This window comes from Nematolebias whitei, chromosome 10 (genome assembly GCF_014905685.2).
Source record: "Nematolebias whitei isolate Nwh7 chromosome 10, NemWhi1, whole genome shotgun sequence".
NCBI lineage: Eukaryota > Metazoa > Chordata > Actinopteri > Cyprinodontiformes > Rivulidae > Nematolebias > Nematolebias whitei.
In genome coordinates this window covers 2085004-2094734 of record NC_056507.1, presented here as the reverse complement: position 1 = coordinate 2094734, position 9731 = coordinate 2085004, and the positions used below count along the sequence as shown (strand labels likewise).

At 42.1% G+C, this 9731-nt stretch overlaps 1 protein-coding gene across 1 annotated transcript in view; it reads left to right on the top strand.

The window, feature by feature from the left end:
• Window positions 1-9731, top strand: part of lrp5 (low density lipoprotein receptor-related protein 5) — a 398826-nt gene that overhangs the window by 170114 nt on the left and 218981 nt on the right. The gene's annotated exons all lie outside the window — the stretch shown is intronic.

The following is a 9731-nucleotide window of genomic DNA, read 5'->3' as shown; positions in this document are numbered from 1 at the left end:
GTGACTTCCTGTTCTCTGTGAGTGACTTCCTGTTCTCTGTGAGTGACTTTTTGTTCTCTGTGAGTGACTTCCGGTTCTCTGTGAGTGACTTCCGGTTCGCTGTGAGTGACTTCCTGTTCTCTGTGAGTGACTTCCTGTTCTCTGAGTGACTTCCTGTTCTCTCTGAGTGACTTCCTGTTCTCTGTGAGTGACTTCCTGTTCTGTGTATGGGGGAAAAAGGCAACTGTGACCTAGTAACATGTAGACAGGTTGAGTACCGTTCAGGGATCAAACGTGTTTTTCTGATGATCACATGTTTTATGCGTCTTATAGTAATTTTGATTTTCATGAATCTGAAGTCTACAGGTGTAGCTCCACCCTCTGACAAAATCTCCAGGTGGTTCATCCATTAGTGTGGTTTGAAGTTCTCTTTTGACCAGAAAACACACCACACTGATAACTGGCAGTCTAATGTTTTGATGAAGCCTAAAATTAATATTTTATAGTTGAATATCTGGAGGATACTTTGACAGTTTTTCTTGGCGTGCAGGAACCTGACCCTGCAGAAAGTTCCTCTGCCTCTGGCTGACGTTGTTCAGAGCTACCGCAGCGACCCTGGCCGGACAAAAGAAGCTCTCCACAAGGTTGTTCAGTAGATTCAGTGTTTCTGTTTGTGGGTGGAAATGTGGCAACAACACATAACTATCACTGCTGAATTATTCTACGTTGAGAAAAGGACCTGTTTTTGAATGTTTCTGACCAGATCCAGCAGAGTTTAGACAGAAACAACCAGAACCAGCCCAGCAGCACGGAACGTCAACACATGTTGAGAAGTCAACAATCTGAAATGGTGAGAAGCAGAATTATGCTGAAGGTAATGCTTAAATTTAGATTTAATTTAGTTTTTTCACTTAATGCCAATTCATAATCCATCTAAGGAGGCTAAAGAAAAAGGCAAGCCCTTTTTATTTTGTATCCAGTTACAGTACATGCCATTCAGTTCACTGTCTCCAAACCATCTGCTTCCAGTACAATCCAAGTACAGCTCAGTTCATTAATCAATCAATCAAGTTTATTTATATAGCACATTTTAAAAACCACAAGTGTAGCCAAAGTGCTGCACAATAAAACAATAAAAACAAAGAAAACAATAAAAACATACAAAGCACACACAAAGAAACATAAACACCATTCACATACCAGTTTCACAGCAGGTGTATTAAAAAGCCATAAAAGATAAGATCACGTGTTAAAAGCCAAAGAATAAAAGTGTGTCTTTAAAAGAGATTTAAAAACAGGAAGAGAGGAGGCCTGTCTGACACTCAAGGGTAAAGTGTTCCACAACCTGGGAGCAACAGCAGCAAACGCTCTGTCACCTCTGAGCTTCAGCCTAGTTTTAGGGACTGTCAGCAGCAGCTGATCAGCTGATCGTAGGGATCGGGGTGGACAGTAAGGCTGAAGCAGCTCAGACAGATATGGTGGGGCAAGGTTGTTCAGACATTTAAAAACAAACAGCAAAAGCTTAAAATGAATTCTGTAGTGCACAGGGAGCCAATGAAGGGACGCCAGGATGGGAGTAATATGCTCGCGCCTACGAGCCTGAGTTAACAGGCGAGCAGCAGAGTTCTGCACAAGCTGCAGACGAGCAAGAGACGTCTGGCTAATGCCTGCATACAGCGCATTACAGTAGTCAAGACGAGCTGTGATAAAAGCATGGATTAATTTCTCCAAGTCAGGTCTTGCTAGGATTGGTTTCACTTTTGCTATTTGGCGGAGTTGATAAAATCTTTTCTGAACAACACTGCTGATCTGTTTTTCAAATTTAAAATCAGACTCAAACTTCACCCCCAGATTGGTGACACAGTCCTTGAGATAAAATGACAGTGAGCCAAGATCTATGCTGGGAGAGGGACGGCAACTTGGTCCAAACATCATAACTTCAGTCTTGTTCTCATTTAGACTAAGGAAGTTAAGAGAGAACCATGTCTTAACATCATGAAGGCAGTGTGTAAGTTGTTGAACTGTGTTGTTTTGTGCCATGGGAAAATAGATCTGGCAATCATCAGCATAAAAGTGAAATAAAATGCCATGCTTCCTAAAAATCGAGCCAAGGGGGAGTAAGTAAAGGGCAAATAAAAGAGGGCCAAGGATTGAGCCCTGGGGGACACCATGTGGAAGAGGAGCAGTGGAAGACATAAAATTGTCGATTTTTACGCAGAAACTCCTATTGGTTAAATATGACCGAAACCAATTGAGGGCGACACATTTTCACATTAGAAAACAAAAACAGTTCATAGAAACAAACAAGCACAGGCCTCTCTGTAAATGAGTCCCCGAGGCTCAGTGGAATTAACCTGTATCAATATATATATTATGTATTTATATATATATGAATATAGTAGTACTGTAGATCTGAAACTCCTCAAACTGATTGTTTTTGTGTTCAACCCATTGAGCTGCAACTCTTAGCTTGTGAACTGCATTTATGAAAGATACTTGAAAAAGTCCTGAAACTCTTCTTGAGTTCCTCACCCGAGTCTCGGGGGCTAGCAAACTTCTTGTGGGAATTTTGAACATGGCTTAAAAAACTTGTGCAACAAATTTTCTCTTAAACAAAAAAAACATTGCAGGCGTCTCCGACTTGCCTCAGCAAAGCTCAAGCTTTATTTTCACTCCTGCGCAGGAGAGAACATCCAAGGCTCCAGGTTAAAAAACCATACCCATGAGAAATAAGATTTATTAGGTTGGTTCAAATCTGCTCAACTTGCAATTCAAGTCGCTGACTAGTTTCCAACAGGTGCAGCCCGGTTACCTTCAATACACTTTAGAAACTATTATTAAATATATTTTTAGAAGAAAGGGAGCTTGAATACAGGTCTATAATTGACCAGACCTCCCAAATCAAAATCTGGTTTCTTAAGGAAAGGTTTAATTACAGCTGTTGACCACAGGCTTACTGACTGAAGACGGGTTGATAAGGTTCAGACTTGGGTTATGGAGGAACAGAAAAGCTTCCTTGTGATCTTTACAGCATTTAAGTTTTCATAACTCAAAATGACTCAATCCATGATTCCAGTTTTCATCTGGGTTTGTTTCTTCTGCTCTTTCCATTTAATAAAAATCTGCTGCCGTTGGTTTCAGCTGGTCCAGGGTCTGTGCCAGCAGTTGGAGGACAGTCTTCAGCAGCTCAGCCACTGTAATCACCAGGCAGTCCAGGCTGACATGGTGACTGCGCACGAGGTGTTGCACAACGCCCGCGATTCTTTGAAGGTAAACACTGCCTAGTTTAACGTAGTGAAACCTAGAAAAGCGTCTCGTTTTTTAACAAACAGTGTTATTGACAAGATAAACGTTTAATGGGGATTTTCTTGGTCCACACTTTAAACGAGGGAGTCAGAAATACACACCTTAATATGTTTGTCCCTCGTTGTGGAGAGAAGAGAGGGAATTGGAAAAACCATCCATCCATCCATCCATCCATCCATCCGGCCGTCCACCCGTCTGTGTTGTGAACATGATGGCTTGAAAAATAGGTGGTATACTGACTTTTATTTTGGTGTGTGGCTACAGCCAGGTGTAAGAAAGGTTTGCTTCAAAAATTGTGTTGCCACATTAAAATCCAAGATGGCTGCATCCATATACTCCGCGTCCTGTCCGTCTTGTGAGGTAGATACTTCACAAATAAATAAAGTGCTGACGTCCAGTTTGGTGTGTGGCTGCATCTATTAATAAAGCTGCTTTGCCATTGATAAGTGCTTCTCAGGTGGAGGTGATTTGCCACCACAGTGATGGCTGACCTGTTTCCATGCTCTGTGGGTGAGATCATAGCAGGTCATTGTGTTCAAGCCACTCCTCCATTGTGGTTCTTAATCGCTCTACAGTCGGACTTGAATTTCTTTAGTTTATCCGGCACTGCTTATGAGTCTGGATGTAGCCGTGCTGTGCCACTAACTCTGACATCTGTCTGTAAATGCGGGCGCCATCCAGCTCGCGCTGAATCCTAACACTGGCTAACAAAGTTAGGAAGATCTGGACCTCATCAATGGTCCACGGCACCATTTTTGGAGCTTCGATACCAGAAACTAACAAAAACAGCACACACTCGACATGATCAGAGAGGAAATGGAGGTTCAGATGTTGTCTGCAGTTTTGCTGGGTGGGTCATCCAGTGACGTAACTCCGAAGGTCCTCATCAATAACTGGGTTTCCACATCAAAATTCATGATGGCCACAGCCATAAAAAGAACTGGCATTGGAGAAAATTATATATTGAAAGGATAATTATCTCAAATGATTGGGGAGGCAGATGGGACAACAATTAATAGCCTTGGCCAGCACTGGCCACCCCCTTGGCTCCTCCAATGCACCTGGTGGTGGATAAATCCCCCCCCCCCCCCCACTCGCCAGGATCACTTTGCTCTAAAAAAGCAAAATAAAAACCAAAAATAACCTTTTTCATGCTCAGTGTAACTCCTACCAACTTGAATGTCTTGCATCAAGAACATCGAGGTTTACTTGTATTCCCTGTTCAATTCCAATCCAGAAAAACACTCGCCTGAAAACGATGGGGGGGGGTGTGTGCACCAAATAAAATTTAAGCAGCAACATCACAGGAGTGATGTGTCTGACAGCAGATTGTCGGTAAAACACAGAAAAGTCCATCCATTAACGTGAGAACACAAACACACCAACTGAGAACATCTCCACGGATCATGCAGGTGATGCTCAGTCTTGTTGACTGACAGGTTCGTGTCTGACGTGCGATTGTTTCGGGTCCGTTCTGTGCAGCTGCTTCCCTCTCTGTGTGAGGACAACAGGACGCGTCCCTCTGATGGAGACTGGGTCAACAACATCCTCTCTGACACTGCTGCTGCTCTCACCCAGGAGGCCACAAAGAGCTTACAGGTGCAGACACACACCTTCTCACACTGCACCTACACACACAGACGCTCACGTTGTGCGAGTGACTTTCATGTTTACTACTTTTGTTTCATTTTCATCACAACCTTGGTCTGTTTCCAAATCTGAGAGTGTGAAGAAAAAACAGGTTGTGGGGAAAAAAGGGATTCCCAAAACAACCAGGTGTAGACTTCATCAGATTTATTACAAAGCTCTGGAGAACATCCAGTAATCACAGATCGATGCATTTACAAGTTCACACTTATCGATGCCTTCACCTGTCTGATGTTCTGACCTCCTAAATGGAAAAAAATCAGTTTTGTAGAACTTCCAGCTCCTCCCTCGCTGTCGAGCCGTCATGAGAAGCCCAGCTGCAGACAGCAGGACGAGGTATCTGAACGCTCTGGCAGCTCTCAACGCCTCTCTGATGTTACGTCACTGTAATCACGTCAATCAGACCTTGAGGATAATAAAAACTCTCTCGCTGTCCCTGTACTGACCATCACACCAAGAATGATTATTACACGGAACGTTTTAATATTCACAATCACAGAACAGAAGCAGTGAAAGTTATGGAGCATGATTAGTGCAGATCTTCTCGTGGCATCATTTAGGTCTCCTTTCACCCAGTGGGTCTCTTACTGCTACAGCACTTATACTTGTTGCTCATGGAGTGCACACCCAGGCTCTAAAAAAATTATTTTAAGCTCAAAATTTTCTCTTCAGAACTGTGACGTGCCAAGTCTTTTAACTTTCCATGTCTCGAAACCGCAATCAAAATATTGTGCTACGACTTTTGTACCGGTTCACTGCACAACATTCACTATATCTGCTAAAATTTTGAGAAATGTCCCAAAACACGTTGTTCTTGGTGAAACATGAGAAAAGCTGAAACATTTTTCATATAATTATTAGTTATAAATTCTTTATAGTATATATATTTTACAGTTTTTACAAGAAAATAGGTTGTCAGAGTAGAATATTACAAACGGATGTTTCGAACAACTGTTGGGCTTTGTAGAAGAAAGTTGATGTGTTTTCAGGCTCTACCTGTTTCGGCACCATTCATGGTTTCTTCAGGAACGTTCTAGTTGACATCGTACTCCTTGTGATTTGTTTGTTTGACATGAATCTTTTAAATATTAAGCTTTTAAACTCAACTTTGCAGATTTTTTTTTTTCCTCACTCTCTCTCGTGCTAGGCGGAGACATTTTCTCCTGTCCTCTGTCCTCTGTCCTGTGCTCTGTCCTCCTCCTGCCTTTTTTTTTTTGCTCTGTCTGTGTATCGGAGCTCCTGTTTTACACATCTTCCAAAACTAAAACTACCGTCATGGATCTGGTCAGCTGGACTTTCAACGAAATCAATAAAATCTTTTCAACAAAGCGACAGGGTCCTGGAGAGCCCTCATGCCCCACTGAGACTCACGCAGCAGGAGACGTCATGGATCCATGGGGAGTTTGGGAGCTTTCTGTATTGTCCCAGGAGGATGTTGAAGATGTTTATGGTAAATGGTAAATGGACTGTACTTATACAGCTTCTTTCTATCTCATCAAGATACTCAAAGCTCTTTACAACAATCTGTGCCTCATTTACCCATTCATACAGCTCTATACTAGATCTGTACAAAGACTAATCAGAGCTTTATCACATTCATACATCGATGGGACACACATCAGAGGCAATGAGTGGTTCAATGTCTTGCCCAGGGACACTTCGTCATGTGACTGCTGGTGGAATCGAACCCCCAACTCTCGCATTGGAGGACAGCTGCTCTAACCACTCATCCACAGCTGCACATTTATATAACTGTCCAATATAACTGGAACCATGATAGCAGGGTTTCTGCTTTTTGACATTAGCAGATTTCTGTTATCGGCTATTAAAGAAGACAACAGCAGCAGTTTGGACCACGGCAAAACTGCAGAGTCTGTGTGAAGGTTTGGTTTGTGCTTCGAGTACTCAAAATCAGTTGATTTACAAGATAAACCGTAAGATGGAAGCAATTTGTGAGAATCACAGGCCACCTGTGGCTTCTGGGACTCGCCAGCATGTTGGGGACGACCTTGGAGGAGGCTAATAAGCACGGACCAGTGGAATGTCCACTAATCTGGTCATTTTGGATCAAAGTACCAGCAGGACTCAAGGTTGACGAGTAAAAGCAATCAACAATTGTGGCTTATCTGAATCTGACTCTCCCGGTTGACCTCAAAGCAGGCTGACATCACATTTCTCCTGGGATATGTGTAAACTAAGGAAAAGCTCTGTCTAACCCCCCCCCCAAAGAATTATCAAAAGCTTCACCGGCTGACACCAACATCTTATCAGGACTATGGTCTATCTGGAAGTGCTTCATGGACAAATCTCACCGTCTTGTCGTCAGATGCATGCAATGTGTTTATAAATGTGCTGCTGGTGGAGTTATTGTTTTTATGTCTCAAATCGTGCCCTGGTGAGGACAAGGTGTGAAGAGATCTTTTTTGTAATACCACTATCCTCTCCTCGTGGCCTTTTCCCCTTCTCTATCTACAAAGTATTCTGAAAAAGGATAAGTGTCCCCGCTCTCAAGGAGCAGCAGCAACGAGTCCATCTTTCGGACGACTGTACGAACATATTCTCACTGTAGTTCGGTACAATGATAATAAAGTTTATTCTGATTCTGATGCTCCTGTTTGTTTAATGGTCCAACATCATAAACCCATTAAAGTGATGCTTGTGGGATCTTTAGTCTCACTCGCTGTAATTGTGATCGTTTCAGGATTTGGGTCAGGGCCTGATGTCATACGCTGAGTCTGTGTGTCCGCGGGTGGTCCAGCGCTCCACCGTCTGCAAGCGTCTGTCCGAGTGTGTGTACAAAAGAAGCAGACAGGCAGAAATATTTCTGAGAAGCACCTTGGTGGAAACTACAGGGCAAATCATCAGCGCCAGACTCCGGTAAGCACACAACAGACGTTTCATTTATATTTTACGGTGTAATCTCTGAGTTCTGCCATGTTCTGACGGAGCATAAATAGATAAATAATGAACTTAAGGCTGGACTGTTTTATTTTTATACGCCCGTCGAAAGGTGAACGTTTAGTAAGAAAAAGCAGGACGTCATCAGCGAATGCTCCCACAGTTCTCTGCGTCAATAAAATATAAAAACAATACAGAAAATGGCGTTGTCCACTGGTAGACTTAAAAAATAATTTTTAAAAATAAGAATTTAAACAAAAAATTGAAAACCATAAAAGAAAATCTCCATGTCCAACTACTGAGATATGATTATGTTGGACCATCAACAAGGCCTCAGTCTTCACAGAACTCTGGACTGGATATGACTAAAAACTATCCCATCGTTTAATGGAGGACAATTATTTTTAATTGCTATTAAACAAATATGTCAGTTAAATAAAAATGTATATATTAAAAAAAATTAAAACTAAAGACATTAAAATAAAATAAAAATAATTTAAATTTGATGTTTTATTTTCAGGCTGAGATAACTCTAAAAGACTGAGTAGTTTATTGTGGAAATAATATTTTAAAGGAAGTTCTTTGAAGCAGTAAATGAGGTGTCTTGTTTTTTCCCTCATGGTTAGTGGTTTGAAACCCAAAGTGCAGACAAATGGATCTGGACTCAAATCACATAAAGGCAAAACCTGATTTAATTTCAAAATAACGTGCTGACATGGCAGCGAAACAGAGGACAGAAGTCGTGGAGGCTAACGAGCGCGGAGTGAAACATCGGTGAATAACGCAGATCCAACGACAAAGAGGAACAGAACCAAAGCACTGAAGGGAAAGTAAACACAATAATCAAAACCAAAGACTACAAATAAACAACAACAACACAGATCCTGCTCGAGGATTGTCCAACCAGCGTCTTGTCCCAGCAGGACAGGAACGATTCAAAGATGATGAAATGATCTGATCTCCTGACTCACCAGATTCTAGGATCACAGTAAACCTGATCCACTCAGACCAGACCCAACAAAGTCCAGGACTAAAAATTTATGGTAAAAACTGTACTTTTAACTCACCTTTCTAACTGGTTAAATAAAGGTTAATAAGTAAATAAATCAGAGACAGTGAGAGGTTCAGTGTCTTGCCCAGGGACACCAACTTGTGGAATCGAACCTCCGACTCGCTCATTGGAGGACAACTAACATTATTTTGCTAATGTTGGGACCAGACAATCTAGGACGCGTCCAGATGTTCTTTGTCCACGTCCGGACCGTTTGGAATAATTCTGGCTCCGGCAGCGACTTACTCAGAGTTAGACATGTTGTCAGAACGTCCCAGCTAAATGACCCGTTTGTGTTCACCACCTAAAGATCCGCCGCAGGTTCAATTCCCTGTTTGTTTTCCTCCACCCAGTGAAATGAGACAAACCTTGGCTGCGTCTCTGGCTGAAAGCATCGTAGAGCAGCTGCTGCAGGATCTGACAACGGCACAGGAGAACATGGTGAATAGAACTGTTGCATATATGTAATGATGTTCATGAAATGTTTTGCTAACAGACGTATCTGAGTCTGGGGAGTGAATGGCAACATATTCTGAGCTGAAGCTCTCGACCTTGACCTCTAAGTGGCTTCAAACATCTGCTAAGTTTCTGGAAAAACCAACGCAGACATGTTCCTGTTTTTAGTTTCTACATGACCCTAGAATGTAGCTGTTTGTTGTCTGAGGTGGAGTTTGATCAGTTCTTCTAGTTACTTTTATTTTATATGCTTTTCACGTGATTGTCTACTGTTGTCTGTACCTCACCTGCAGTTTTTGGTTGGAATCAGGTCTCTCTCGTAAATGAGTCCTCGAGGCTCAATGAGACTAACCTGTAGAAATAAAGAACGTTGTGCAGCTTTTCTCATGTATTA